This window comes from Ictalurus punctatus, unplaced genomic scaffold, assembly GCF_001660625.3.
Source record: "Ictalurus punctatus breed USDA103 unplaced genomic scaffold, Coco_2.0 Super-Scaffold_100046, whole genome shotgun sequence".
In the NCBI taxonomy this organism is placed as follows: domain Eukaryota; kingdom Metazoa; phylum Chordata; class Actinopteri; order Siluriformes; family Ictaluridae; genus Ictalurus; species Ictalurus punctatus.
This window is the reverse complement of record NW_026521087.1, coordinates 1,171,756-1,187,158: the sequence shown is the minus strand read 5'-3', so window position 1 is coordinate 1,187,158 and position 15,403 is coordinate 1,171,756. Positions and strand designations below refer to the sequence as shown.

General features: G+C 40.9%; 1 long non-coding RNA gene across 1 annotated transcript; it reads left to right on the top strand.

Moving 5' to 3' along the window:
- The first annotated feature begins 9,879 nt into the window (after window positions 1-9,879).
- On the top strand, window positions 9,880-15,175 carry LOC128630064 (uncharacterized). The gene is made up of 3 exons (XR_008394301.1): window positions 9,880-10,031; window positions 11,807-11,999; window positions 12,749-15,175. It is a non-coding gene; the product is annotated as an uncharacterized LOC128630064 (long non-coding RNA).
- Window positions 15,176-15,403: the final 228 nt, after the last annotated feature.

Sequence of the window (15,403 nt, the reverse complement as noted above, 5' to 3'; positions counted from 1 at the left end):
TGGAGACAGTTTAATAACACTCCTCCACCGAGCACCCATCAGGTGGAGACGGTTTAATAACACTCCTCCACCGAGCACCCGTCAGGTGGAGACAGTTTAATAACACTCCTCCACCGAGCACCCGTCAGGTGGAGACGGTTTAATAACACTCCTCCACCGAGCACCCGTCAGGTGGAGACAGTTTAATAACACTCCTCCACCGAGCACCCGTCAGGTGGAGACAGTTTAATAACACTCCTCCACCGAGCACCGTCAGGTGGAGACAGTTTAATAACACTCCTCCACCGAGCACCCGTCAGGTGGAGACGGTTTAATAACACTCTTCCACCGAGCACCCGTCAGGTGGAGACAGTTTAATAACACTCCTCCACCGAGCACCCGTCAGGTGGAGACAGTTTAATAACACTCCTCCACCGAGCACCCGTCAGGTGGAGACGGTTTAATAACACTCCTCCACCGAGCACCCGTCAGGTGGAGACAGTTTAATAACACTCCTCCACCGAGCACCCGTCAGGTGGAGACAGTTTAATAACACTCCTCCACCGAGCACCCGTCAGGTGGAGACAGTTTAATGGCGTGTCGGCGAGTCAGTTTGTGAAAGTTAAACTGTTCACCTGCCGCCATGCTGACCGGCCACGCCGGCAGCCGCCGACTCCACCAAACACACACAAATAAACCCCCACCTTAAGAAAAAAAAGGGGATCAGAAAACTTACAAACTTCACCACGCTCACTCGCAACACTCACTCAAAAAGAGAGAAACAATAGAGGAAAAAAAAGAATAAAGATTAAAGAGTCTAAGGAAAGACAAACGCTCTCACACACGCAGCTCTCACGCTAACCACACCCACTGCCGGCGTACACCAGAGAGGGGGAGAGGGAGAGAGTGTCAGAGATAGAGAGATCGTGTCAGAGATAGAGAGAGAGTGTCTGAGAGATAGAGAGAGAATGTCAGAGATAGAGAGAGAGTGTCTGTGATAGAGTGTCTGAGAGATAGAATTGAATTTCAAAAGCCTTTTATTTACAAGCTTTTAAAAGCTACATCGTCCTATTTCGGTCCCACAGAGTCATTGCAAATGACCCTAGAAGAAAAAAAGTCAAATAAATATATACACACACACACACACACACACACACACACACACACACACACACACATATATATATATATATATATATATATATATATATATATATATATATATATATATATATATATATATATATATATATATATATAGATAATTAAAATAATTCTCCTTCCAGTTGCCTTTAAAACCCACAGGGAGTAAAGAATATAAAAAAAGCAAACAAGTTTCAACCAGTATGTACACAGTCTTGTAAAAGTTGATGAAATCTCACTTTTTCTTCTGCAACCACACATAATGCCCCTTCCAGACACCATATATTCTCAAATGATACAAGGTCTTTCATCTCTTGGTAAAACTTAAAATCGATTAATATCCTAGATTTTAACAGAATCACAAAAACCACTAAAATGCTGTCCCCTGAATTTGACTCAATTCTGTTTCTCCTGCTGACATATATGGCCATCTTTGCCTGCCCTATGATAAAATTTATCAACTGACACTTAAACCTTTTTTTTTTTTTAGAGTATTTAAAACCAAAAATAAAAGTTTTGATTGTAAAACTCTCGTTAAAATGGCCAAGCAGACTCTGTAAAACAGTAAAAAGAGGCTTCAATCTTACACAGTGCATAAACATGTGAAAAACAGATTCTCTCACAGCACAGAAAGGACATTCATAACTCACATCAGGGTTTAAAACACAGATAAAAGAATTAACAGCCACTGCACTGTGTAAAATCCTCCACTGTAAATCCCCACACTTTTTTGTTAATGGTGACTTGTACAAAGCCCTCCATTGTGGCTTTACATGTTCCTTTATTTGTAGAACTGAACGCCAAGGTGTGTCGACTCTTTTGTCCAGAAACTTTTTATTTAGAGATAATACAAACATTTTGTACAGTTCTTTCCCAGATGGTAACTTGGGACCCACTTAGTTTTTCAGATTTAAAAAACACACCTGAGCACTCACGTACATTCGCCAAGATACTAAAATCCGGTAAAGGATCTTGGTCATTGGGACTAATTAGCCCTCCGGAATATTCCTCCAGCATTTTCAAGACTTTTTCAGTCAACAGGGACCTCCATTCCACAAGGAACTGCGTGACTACACGGACTGACCTCATCTTTATGTGTCCAGCAACTGCCACTGCATTCCTAAACTCCGGTCCTGCTAAGGTCAGTAGGTCACCCAGAGTGACGACTCCAGCCCTGCGGAACCCCTCCGTAAGTGCAGGAAACGGCTTTCTTTGAGATACATCTAAAATGGAACCATTTATGATTGGCTCCTGCAGCAGCCAGTAGAGAGAACTTGAGCATTGTACTCTCTGCACTGTTAAAAGTCCCCACACTTTAAAAACATTACGGTAAAAAACAGGAAGTTTCCTGATGTCCATCTTTTTCGGGTCCATCCAGAAAAGAGGTTTATGTAAATCCAGCCCTTCAAGTGTCCGTAAAATGGCACATGCTACACCCTTCCAGTTTGCATTTACAGGTCCTTGTAGCAGCCTTTGCACAAAACGTAACCGAAAGGCTGCAGTCCTGCTCTGCAGGTGCACCAGTCCATGTCCCCCTTCCTCCTTGGGGAGAAACAGAACACTCTGTGGAACCCAGTGTAGACTATCCCAGAAAAAATTAACTAAAATTGACTGGATTTTAGATAAAACATGTATTGGAGGATCGATGCACGCAAGCCTATGCCAGAGGGATGATGCTACCAGGTTGTTAATTATAAGTACCCGCCCCCTAAAGGACACTTTTTTAACTAAAAAATTCCACTTCTCCAACCGACCCTTTACCTTCTCGACAGTCCCTTCAAAGTTTTTCCTCATAAACCCTTCATCTCCTAAAAACACCCCCAAATACTTAAAACCACCTCTGCACCATAGTAAGCGGTCTGGGAGGTTTGGGATGCCGCCTAACCATCCCCCGATTAAAAACGCCACGCTTTTCTCCCAGTTTACCTTGGCAGAAGAAACAATTCTAAAATCGTCAGTGATCTTCCGTATCGTATCAACATCCCTCTGGCTGCCAACAAGTATCGCCACATCATCAGCGTATGCTGATAGTTTAAAAACACCCTCACACTTTGGAATTGTTATACCTTGTAGTTCTGTTCTCAGTTTAGTTAAAAGAGGTTCAATCGCAAGGGAATATAACATGCCAGATAGTGGGCATCCTTGTCTTATTCCCCTATGAACTTTAAAAGGAGCACACAAGTCACCATTAACCTTCAGTATGCTTTCACTGTCACGGTACAGAACTCTTATTTTTTCGATAAAATCCGAATTAAAACCAAAAGCAGACAAAACGTTCCATAAGTATGTATGCTCAACCCTGTCGAAAGCCTTTTCCTGGTCAATTAAAACCAAACCACATTCCAAATTAAAAATCCTTCCGACCTCTACAACATCCCTAATGAACGAAATGTTATCGTGAATAAATCGACCCGGCACACAGTAGGTCTGGTCCGGATGGATCACCTCTTCCATGACTTTACTAAGTCGGTTTGCCAATACCTTGGAGAGCAGCCGGTATTCTACACAGAGAACTGAGACAGGTCTCCATGATTTTATGTCGTGTAAATCTCCTTTCTTGGGCAACAGAGTCAAAACTGCTCTGCGACAACTGAGCGGCAGCCGCCCCGTGACTAAACTGTCACCCAGTACTTCCAGTAGGTCTGCACCCATTTCAGGCCAAAAGGACTTATAAAATTCAGCCGGTAGACCATCGATCCCTGGTGCCTTGCCACTCTCCATACCCTGGAGGGCTCGTAGCAGTTCCTCTAGGGTCAACTCCCCTCCGAGGTCTGCATGTGCTACCTCTGACACCTGAGGGAGATCTTCCAAGAAGACGTTATCATGTGCCTGCTCAATGGAGATTTCAGTCATGTACAGTTCCTTGTAGAACCCGACTGCTCTCTTTCGAATTTCTCTGTGGTCCACTAAAAGTGTCCCATCATCAGAAAACAGGCCATGTATCATCTTATTTTGACCATTCTTTTTTTCCAAATTAAAAAAGAATTTTGACGGTGCATCCATACACTCTACAGTCTGAAATCGCGACCTGACCAGAGCTCCTTGTGCGGTAACGTCTAGCAATTTGGTCAATAAATTCTTCTTTGTCCTTAAATTTTCTATGCATACCTGCCGTCCTGTGTTTTTCATTGGCTCCATTAGCGCCATTATTTCATCCTCCAAGGATTTCATGCGTAGAGTTGTGTCTCTCATGACACTGGAGGTATTTTGTTGACACAGCTGTTTAATATGCGTTTTGGCAAAATCCCACCACTGTTGCACTGATTTAAAAGAATGCTTTGTTGTTCTAAAATCACTCCAAAAATACTTAAACACGTCCTTAAAATGACCGTCTTGCAATAAACTGGTGTTAAAATGCCAATACGCACTCTTATGCTTGAGTTTACTGTTGTGGATAAAAAATGTCATAAAATAAACATAAGGGAGAAGAAGGAATTGGAATTACGAGCAATTTAAGATCAGTAATAGTCAAAAAAGTCAAAAAGAAGTGTACGAGCTAAGGAGTGCTAAAAACACACACACACACACACACACTCGTACAGTCAAGGGCGGGCAAGTAGACACAACATACATACACACACACTCTCTCTTCCTCATACACACACATGAATAACTTTAATAATATCTTATAGTAATAGAGAAACTCTATAAAAAAACAGAATAGTAGGATATGCAGGACAGTAGAACTGTAATCATATTAAGAAGTTGGAAGTACAGTAAACCGCTTTTCAAGTAGTATAAATATATATAAAATAAGAAATATAGTGCAAATATGAAAATAAATTATAAATGAGAAGTACGGGGAAAAAAGGAAAATATAACTTACTCATGATTCAGATGGTGAAGATTCTCGTCTCGCAAGGAAAGCCTTAATTTTTAGAGAACCATGAAGAAAGCCAGTTATAAGGGTGGCTGCCCCCCCCCTCGAGATAACGATAAGACCAAGGTCCCTCCCGGTTGTTTAGTCGTCTTGCTTACGTCATTTTTACTACCTAGGGAAATGGGAATCATGGTTTCTGAAGACCTGGGTAAGGGAGAACCCTGGTTTTTGAAGACCTAGGTAAAAGAGAACCCTGGTTTTTGAAAACCTAGGTAAATAGAGACACTGGGTTTTTGTTTCCTGGGTAAAGTAAAACCCCGGGTTTCAATTCTATGGGTAAGTGAAATAGGCCTTTTCTGGAAACCTATGGGTTATCTAGTGTGTAAATACAGTATAAATACTGGAGCTTAAGCTCAGGGTAGGGGGGATCACTTCTGAGAATTCTCATCGGTGTGGATCTCGTGTGGTGGAATGGAACAATAAAGCTGGACCCTTGCTTCTTCTCACTCATGGCTGGTGTATTTTTTCTATCTCCAACTGGTCTCAGAGGTAGATGTGAGTATTGGCTTCTAAGTTGAATTTTAAATGTTTTCGGGTAATAGGCTAAATTCGAACCAACATTACTTAAATACACAGTAGACAGAACCATACAATGGTCCGTAAATCCTACCGGTATAATTGCACAACTTCTAAAAGCACTTAACTGGTGTTTAAAACCATAAAATTTATCCAATCTGGCCATAGAGAGCATATTATTATAGGAGTGCACCCAGGTATATTGTTTCTGCATGTGGTGGAAATTTCTCCAAATGTCCACAAGGTCACAGGAATTCATTAACTCGACTAGCCTTCTACGTGATGGCATATGGGGCTCTACATGATTCCTGTCCATATCCAGCTCTGTACAGTTAAAATCCCCCCCTAGAATCAAAAAATCATCAGAGTCACAATTTTTTAGGACATTATCTAGGTTTCGTAAAAATACCATTCTGTCAATGGCGGTGGTCGGAGCATAAACACAAACAAAAACGACCCACCTATTCTCATATTGAGCTCTAACCTTTAACAGTCGACCCTTTATGATTTCATCAACTTGATAAGAACAGGGGATAAAATTATTGGAAAATAAAATAGCTACTGCCCCACTGGTAGATGTCTTATGACTTAAAAAGGATAACCCTTTAAACTCCCTGGCCCAGTCCGCAGCATTATTAGCGTCTGTGTGGGTTTCCTGAGCAAAGATTACGTCAATTTTCTTTTGCTTCACCGTTTCAAACAACAAAAATCTTTTATTTCTTTCCCTTGCTCCATTTAAATTCAACGAAGCAACTCGAAACTCACTCATAAATATGAGGAAAAATAACAGATTTACATACATGATGTCTAGGATTGACTATCACTACCGTTATTGTCTAACATTACATTGACTTTTGTAAGGATTTTCTTTAGACGGTATCCCTCCTGATCAGTGAAACCCCCTTCTCCCATAAACCCCCTTGTTTTTTTAATTTAATGAACTGTTCCACATCCGGGAAAACTCGTCTATCCTTACATTCCTAGCATGCTTAGTCTTTCTCAGAAACACCTTGATGTTGTCCACGCTATATTCATGGCTCGAAAAGCCACTTAGATTTACACTACATGTTATACTGCAATCGGAGGCTTCACTCTCACTCTCTACCTCCCCAGAATTCAGCTCCTCTACGCCATCTTTCCTCTTAGCCTGTGCATGAGGGCGATTTCTCCGTCTCTTTCTCTGGGGTACCTTGAACACATTTTCTTCCGTCTCCATATGAGAGCTATCATCCACAACTTCATCACCAAGGGACGGATCCACACTATCTATTGACACCGTACTATCCTGTGTATCCTTACCACATAACTCAGGCTCACCCTCAGCCTTCTCTTCTTCACCTGGTTGAACATTGATACCCTGGTGAGAGGGGCCAGCTTCAGGTGCCTCCACCTGAGAGGGTGCTGCTGTTCCCTCTCCCGGTGTGTGGGCCCCATCCACCCCAACACCCTCTCCAGCAGTAACCTCGTTACCAGCGGCTACGTTAGCATTATCACTATTTTCGGGATTTACCTGTTTTTCTGGACAGGCCCTCACCAGATGACCAGATAAACCACACCCAAAACACTTCATTGTAGTAGTAGTGGCATAAATTACATAATTAAAATCCTCCACCTTTACATTGAGTGTCAGATCCAGATCATTATTGTCCTTCAGAACCATGTACACAAATTGTCTAAAAGACACAATATGTTTTACATGAGTAGATTTGCTTGTAATTGCAATCCTCTTGATCTGAGAGACCGGTTTTCCATAGCGGGATAGAGTTTGGGACAGAACCTCGTCCTTAATAAAAGGAGGAACATTCGACAGGATTATTTTTTTTGACGGGGTTGACAAAGGAAGCACTAAGTGGAACACATCATCAATCACAGCTCCACTGTCCACCATGTCGTTTACTAACTCCACCGTTTTCAGAAACAGCACAACAGCACTATTCATCCAGGCCGCAGACAGAATGTTGTCGTGTCCAACACTCTCCCCCACAGACAGACACACCTCAACGCTGGCGGTAGTGGCTACTTTAATAGCATGCCGCCACGTGAGGGAATCATATTTCCCGGTACCTGGGACAGCCATGTTTCCCAAAACACCACGGAAACAAGCACACACAAACACACACACACAAACAAACACACACACACACAAACACACACACACACACGCACACGCGCGCGCGCACAACAAACAGTAGTAAATTGAACTCTCTCAGAAACCAAAGACCTAAAGGAAATCGTATTTCTTAAGAAAAAATAGATAGAAAAATGAACAAGCGAACTTTGGAGCAGCGGCTCCGCACACACTCACTCACTTCCGCTCGGACTCCGCCCACTCACTCAGTCCATGCGCACGAGAGAGAGAGAGAGAGAGAGAGAGAGAGAGTGTGTCTGTGTGAGAGAATGTCTGTGTGTTAGAGAGAGTGTCTGTATGAGAGAGAGAGTGTCTGTGTGTGTGAGAGAGAGAGTGTCTGTGTGAGAGACAGAGTGTCTGTGTGAGAGAGTGAGAGTGTGTCTGTGTGTGAGGGAGAGAGTGTCTGTGTGAGAGGGAGAGAGTGTGTCTGTGAGAGAGAGAGTGTATGTCTGTGTGTGTGAGAGAGAGATAGTGTGTCTGTGTGAGAGAGTGTCTGTGTGAGAGAGCAAGAAATTGTCTGTGTGAGAGAGTGAGAGAGTGTCTGTGTGTGTGTGAGAGAGAGTGTGTCTGTGTGAGGGAGTGTCTGTGTGAGAGAGTGAGAGTGTGTCTGTGTGAGAAAGAGAGTGTGTCTGTGAGAGAGAGAGTGTGTGTCTGTGTGTTTGAGAGAGAGAGAGAGTGTGTGTCTGTGTGTGTGAGAGAGAGTGTGTCTGTGTGTTTGAGAGAGAGAGAGTGTGTCTGTGTGTGAGAGAGAGTGTGTCTGTGTGTGAGAGAGTGAGTGTGTCTGTGTTTGTGTGAGAGAGAGAGTGTGTCCGTGTGTGTGTGAGAGAGAGTGAGTGTGTCTGTGTGTGAGAGAGAGAGAGAGAGAGTGTGTCTGTGCGTGTGTGAGAGAGAGAGTGTGTCCGTGTGTGTGTGAGAGAGAGTGAGTGTGTCCGTGTGTGTGTGAGAGAGTGCCTGTGTGAGTGAGAGAGAGAATGTGTCTTTGTGTGAGAGAGTGTGTCTGTGTGAGAGAGAGAGTGTGTCTGTGAGAGAGAGAGAATGTGTCTGTGTGTGAGAGGGAGTGTGTCTGTGTGAGAGACAGTGTGTCTGTGTGAAAGAGAGAGTGTGTCTGTGAGAGAGAGAGAATGTGTCTGTGTGTGAGAGGGAGTGTGTCTGTGTGAGAGACAGTGTGTCTGTGTGAAAGAGAGAGTGTGTCTGTGAGAGAGAGAGAGTGTGTCTGTGTGTGAGAGGGGGTGTGTCTGTGTGAGAGACAGTGTGTCTGTGTGAGAGACAGTGTGTCTGTGTGAGAGAGAGAATGTGTCTGTGAGAGAGAGAGAGTGTCTGTGCGAGAAAGTGTCTGTGTGAGAGTGTGTCTGTGTGTGTGTGAGAGAGAGTGTCTGTGTGAGAGTGTGTCTGTCTGTGTGAGAGAGTGTCTGTGCGAGAGAGAGTCTTGTCTGTGTGAGAGACAGAGTGTGTCTGTGAGACAGAGAGTGTGTCTGTGTGCGTGAGAGAGAGAGTGTGTGTGTGTGTGTGTGTGTGTGTGAGAGAGAGTGTGTGTGTGTGTGTGTGAGAGAGAGAGAGAGAGAGAGAGTGTGTGTGTGTGTGTGTGTGTGTGTGTGTGTGTGTGTGTGTGAGAGAGTGTGTTTGTAATTATCACTTCATGGGGACATCATCATGTTTACACAGCAACCTCATGGGGACCAAAAACATTATGGGGACAAAAATCCACGTCCTCACAGGGGTAATGCATTGAAAAGTGTTGAGGAGGCTGTAAATAGACGCCTCACTAATTTTTATCTTTGGCATATAACGCATTATCTGGACAAACTGTGTGTGTGATCGGTTTGGTCTATGTCGCCCCCTTTAGTCTGGAACTGGTATTTATTGGGTGAGGGGCTTGGCCAACCACTTCACACACTCTGCAAGTCTAATTTATGCAAATTATGGTACCACCCACTTAGTAAAGGACTGTGGCTAATCTGCATATGCACATTAGCTCTATTGCCTATTAGCGTACAAAAAGTGACTGGTAAGTTAAAAGCCTAATTAGACTGTTAGAAGGTTAGATTGTTAGCATAAGCTACACATTAATAAGTCAGAACAGATAGTTATCATGTTTTCCAAATAATTATAAGTCTTAATAGTAATTAAAGTTTCAGTTTTTAAATTTTCGCAAGTGAAATGACACTTTTTTAAAATCTCTAAACAGTCAAACGAAATCCTTAAGTCGGGTTATGGCGGAGTGTAGTTTTTTTTGACTGCACTAATAGTTCGTAAACACCACACAGGAAGTAGGAAAAGAACTACATTTCCCATCTGCCCTGGCTGTCACAGGCTAATAGCACCAGCTGCTTTCCATTGCCCTAAGAAGTGATTCTACTGCGGCAACGAGACCAAATACAACGAAAGGTAAGTTATTATTATATTTTTTTGCAGTTTATAAGTTTGTAATTTTATTTCCGTGCTTTAAGACTTTATTTATAATTGAATCGCAATATTAAAGTAATTGTTATGCTAGCGGACTTTACTAGCCAGAGTTAGCACACACTTTAACCAATCCAGCACATTAGTAAGTACAATAAGTTAATAAAATGAAGTTAATATATTAAATAGACTTTGGTGGTTGTCATGTCATGTGAATATTTAGTGTTATACCGACTTCTGTAACTAGCTTCACCATGTAACGGATAGTTGGGTTATAAATAGCAGAGTCAGGCTTCCTAAATAGTTATCGATCTGAGCGCTGGATTGAGTTTAAAGCCTCTGAAATCGAGGACAGGGTGGACAGTAGTCTGGACCGAGCCCAGCTCATTAGTTCCAGTTATTAGTTTGTTATGAATCTGTAAAGCGCTGGGCGGTGGTGTGATGTGCTTCGATGTTGTAACTACAGCGCGCTCCTTTTATTCTGCGTCTCTAAACACCGCAGCTGAGCTGTGATCTGTGTGTAGAACAGGTTCTCACTCAGCACAGTTATTAGCAAGCACGGATATGGTTATTTTCTTACTCAGAACATCACTAGGGACTGAAAATCTCAATATATTAACATTTTCTTTAGAGGTAAAATGGCACGAAGGTGGAAGAAGAATAATTATAACTAGACCAGTACATTTCCTGAAGAAAATGTGAGCGGTGCTTGCCATGGTGAAATCGGGACAGGGCGCCAATACATTCAAGAGCCGCCCGCGTAGGGTGCCAATACTTTTGAGAGCTGGACAGATATGGCACCAGCACTGTTAGAGCCGGCTGTGTAGTGCGCCAGTACTTTTTAGAGCCGACCGTCAAGGGTGCCAGTACTTTTGAGAGCTGGCCGTGCAGGGTGCCAATACTTTTGAGAGCCAGCCAGATCGTGTGCCAATATTTCTGAGAGCCGAACAGATTGTGTGCCAATACATTTTAGAGCCGAACGTTTACGGAGGAAAATTTTTTACAGCTTTCTCCTTAGAGGGCCAATACTTTCGAAACTCAATGCCAGTCTATGGGAAATTTTCTGTATTTGAGCTTCCGTAGCGGGAATTCCGGCATTCCGATCGGTTATAAAAGTCATAGCACACCTCTCCTCAATAAGCCGATCGATTCGGCACCTCACCCGTCAATCTCCGACAAACAGTGCGGGACTAGTTACGCACCGAAAAAAACGTGGAAGAAGAATAATAATAACTAGACCGGTACATTTCCTGAAGAAAATGTGAGTGGTGCTTGCGTTGGCGAAACAGGGACGGGTGCCAATACTTTCCAGAGCCGACAGCGTAGGGCGCCAATACTTTCCAGAGCCGACAGCGTAGGGCGCCAATGCTTTCCAGAGCCGACTGTCAAGGGCACCAGTACTTTTGAGAGCTGGCCGTGCGGGGTCCCAATACTTTTGAGCGCCGGCCGGAGAGTAATAATAATAATAATAATAATAATAATAAGTATACAAGGGAACAATATTAGTGCTTTACAAGCACCACTAAATAAATGATCCATAGAATTAACCTGCATTAAAGAATGACAATGTCTGCATAGTTTTTCTTCAAAGTGTACTTTCATTGTACTTGAAAATTGCAGCTGTAAAGTATTTGTCCACTTAAACATTTACATCTGACGGTTAACAATAAAAATTCTGTGCAGAGCTATCATATTTGTAGAATTTGATGTGGAATATTCGGTCACTGAATACTTCTCTCTTTCTCTCGTTGTGTATTAAGTATTGATGCTGTAAAAGAAGACGGATCTTTTGGTTGGCTGGTTAATGATGACCACAAGCACCCAAATGGCAGAATGCAGAAGACTGAAGTGGATGGAAGCCCACATCTTGGTCTGTTTGCTTTAACAAACTTTAAAGAAGGTGATGAAATTACCTACAATTACGGAGGAGGAGACTGGCCTTGGTGTAGCAAGGTATGCAGGGTATCTCCCTCTCTGTTTTCACAATTTAAAAATTATTCAAAAATAAACATTGTCTTATCCGGCAGTGTTGCAATTCATTTTTGTTGCACAACAAATTTTGTGCTTGTGCATTAACAATAAAATTAGACATTATTGTTCATCTGATCTGCTTCAGGTATTTTACTGCCACGTTTAAGCATTAACTACAAAACATGTGTGTGTCTGAATGCACCGTAATTATCCCAAAGTCTTCCAAAGTATCCCATTTCTAACCCTGAAATAATAAACTTAATTCCTATAGTGAAATAATGATTGTTTTTGTCGTATTGAACAGCATATTTGCTTTCTGTTGCATATTCCTCTTTTAGATTTTCCAAATGTCTATTAAATATGCAGATTATGGAGGAGGACACTGCTGAGAGAAATGGCCAGGAGAAACAGCACCCATCACAGTCTACACCGTTTCTGGATCATAAATATCAGAATTGTGTAGTTTGCTGGCACTTTTAATCCTGCCTTTCAATCACACCCCTCCATAATTTCCAACATAAGCATCCCCTGGGACTCAGTAGGTTCCCTACTGCATCTTCTCCAAGAAGTACTCTTAGTTACTATTTGGTACATATGCACAAACTGCAGTCAGAGTTTTCATTCTTGAGACGTGAAATGTAAGTTCCAGTCTGTAAGTTGCCAGACAATAATTTCTGTCGGGTGTAAGGGTGTGTGTTTGCTATGTAACTAATGTTTATTCTTACATTTAGGTAAAACATCTACTCTGAAAAAGAGGAAGGCTCGGGAAGGAAATGAGGTCCATGCAGTGGAGAGACATATGAAGACCTTCATCATGTCATGTCATGTCCCAGGGAAGTTGGTCTGTGAAAACTGCATTAGATCTGAGTCTTTATATCTTAGATAGAGACTGGCAAAGTGTCAAATTCTATGTCTATAACTGCACTGTAGCTTACAAAAGAGATATAAACAAAGATTAAATAACACTTTGATAGTAACACTGTACATCTATATTACAGATACTGTACATCATAACATCTGTAGTAATGCTTTAATAATAAGTTACATTACACCTCTAGCCTTTTACTTTGTAATGAAACACTCAGCATTTACTTCATCATAAACTAATCAGGAACAAATCAGGCATTTAAAATATCCATTAGAATCTTTACCTACACCGTTATATTGAATTAGATCAAATTGGTTTGGGCCGCCTTCTTCCAGTGGGTCCTTATGCAGGTGACTGACAAGTTCATGAGTAAGCCTATTGGGCAATAAAAGCTTCAGTGTGCTACCCATTTACATGTTTAGACTGCCTGGAATCAAAATTAGCTACCTCAACATACATTATTAAGTTGTTACTGTCACTTTTTAGCTTAGTCAGTTAAGTGGATATAGAATAAAGAAAAAAATAGTGTTTATGACATTTGGTTGTGTGTCTGTGTTTGGCTAGTATCTTTATTTTTCTCAATATGTTTAACTTTGAGCTGGCTATATGTAGTAGCAGAAGTGTTATGTCAAACTTAAGTGAGTCCAAGTTCATTCATGGCACATGTGAGCTTAGTAGTTGTGCACTTTAATGGGCAAATATTTGTTGTCTTTTACAGTAAAGAAGCTCAAGACTCAAGTTGTCTTTATAATGTTGAATAGACAGGGTTTTTTCATCTTACTGACAATTTTTCACTTGATTAGAGATCCAGACCAATAAACAAATACTTTGTGTAGCTAAAATATCAAAAGGATGAGTGTCTTTGTCATTTTGACTTCACCAAAATGACTGGGGATAGTGTTAATTTGTGATGCATGCCTGTGATAAATAAGTGAGGTTCAGTACAGCTAGCACCTCTACTTTCTATTCCACAAAAAAAATTGTATACTTTGGAGCAGAAAATGAAAAGCTTCTTAGAATTATAGCCTCAAAACTAATAATAGCACTGGTACCACCTTCCTTAACAAGTTCCTAGGTTTCTCAAAGGGTTCCTCTGTTGGAAATAGAAAGCTCCAAAAAAAAATGTAGTCTGTTATCTATTACGTGCAGATATTGAAATTTCTGTAAGAGAGCTTTTTGATAACCAAACTTTCACTGATTGCATATTTCACAAATAAGGCTAAGAGTCCTTAGTATAAACAATTAAGAACAACTGTTCAATATAATTTCATGAGAAGCTCAAACCTTCAAATAGAGAAAATACACATCATATCTGCTTTACAGACAGCCCTCTAAATTGGACATACTTAGTTTGTAATTTTTTATAAATAATTAGAGTTAAATTGACAACTTTGTTTTTTAAAACCATGTCCCCTTGTTGAACTACCTGATCTGTGTGTATGCAGATTAACTATGTAGTGATGTCCCCTCTACAACATGAAAACCAGTTAATTTTCTGTGTATGAAAATTAACTATCTAGTGATGTCCCCACTACAACATGAAAACCAGTTAATTTGCTGTGCATGCAAATTAGGTCCCCATTAATGATGAGTTCTTGTTATGTCCACATTAGGTGTGAAAAAACCAAGCACAGAAATTTTGAGATTTAAATCCAGAATTTGAGATGATGTGTGTTCTCAGGCTTAAATTATACATGCCTGATTCTTTTCATATCTGTAGGACCTCAGGAAAGTGGTGTCCCCACAATACATGGGTGGGACTACTGACCCCAGAATGTTCTAATTACAAGAATGTGTGTGTGTGTGTGTGTGTGTGTGTGTGTGTGTGTTAAAGGTACAGGAGCAGTCTGGCTGTGCAGCTACAGTAAATGTTCCTAATAATAATAATAGGACGTTATTTAAAAGCTCATACAGCTGATGTTATTTTTATTTAGTAGTTAATTTAACATGCTATGCTAACATGTAAACAATAAGATAATATTACCTGACGTACATTTTACACTCAATATTGACTGTTTCTGTTCTATTTCACCAACAAAAATATTTTTGTTTTATAGGTCCTGCTCCTTTTTCCTCCTAATTCCCTCATTTCTCCACGTTGGGATTAATAAAGTATTATCGTATCTCATCTTTTGTTCAAATGGGAGATTTCTTATTTATTTTATTTATTTTGTTTATTTTTAAATAGGAGACTTTTTAATACTTTTATTAAAAAATGGCTTCATGTTTCAATTATAATGAAGCATTTGTTCAAACAAAAATGTTTTCAGTCCTTTAAGGATCATTGTAACTGATGATGTTATTATTATTATTATTAATAATAATAATAATAATAATAATAATAATAATAATAATAATGCTGATGTGCTGTCATGTCCTCTGATTTCTGTGTGAGACAAACGCACTTATATTTCTGTTACATGGGAAACTTTAGGGTTAGGGTGCTACATACTCTGCTTTAAATAAACAGCAGGAGATTGAGCACCAGTGACTTGACACCTACAGCTGACAAAGCTGC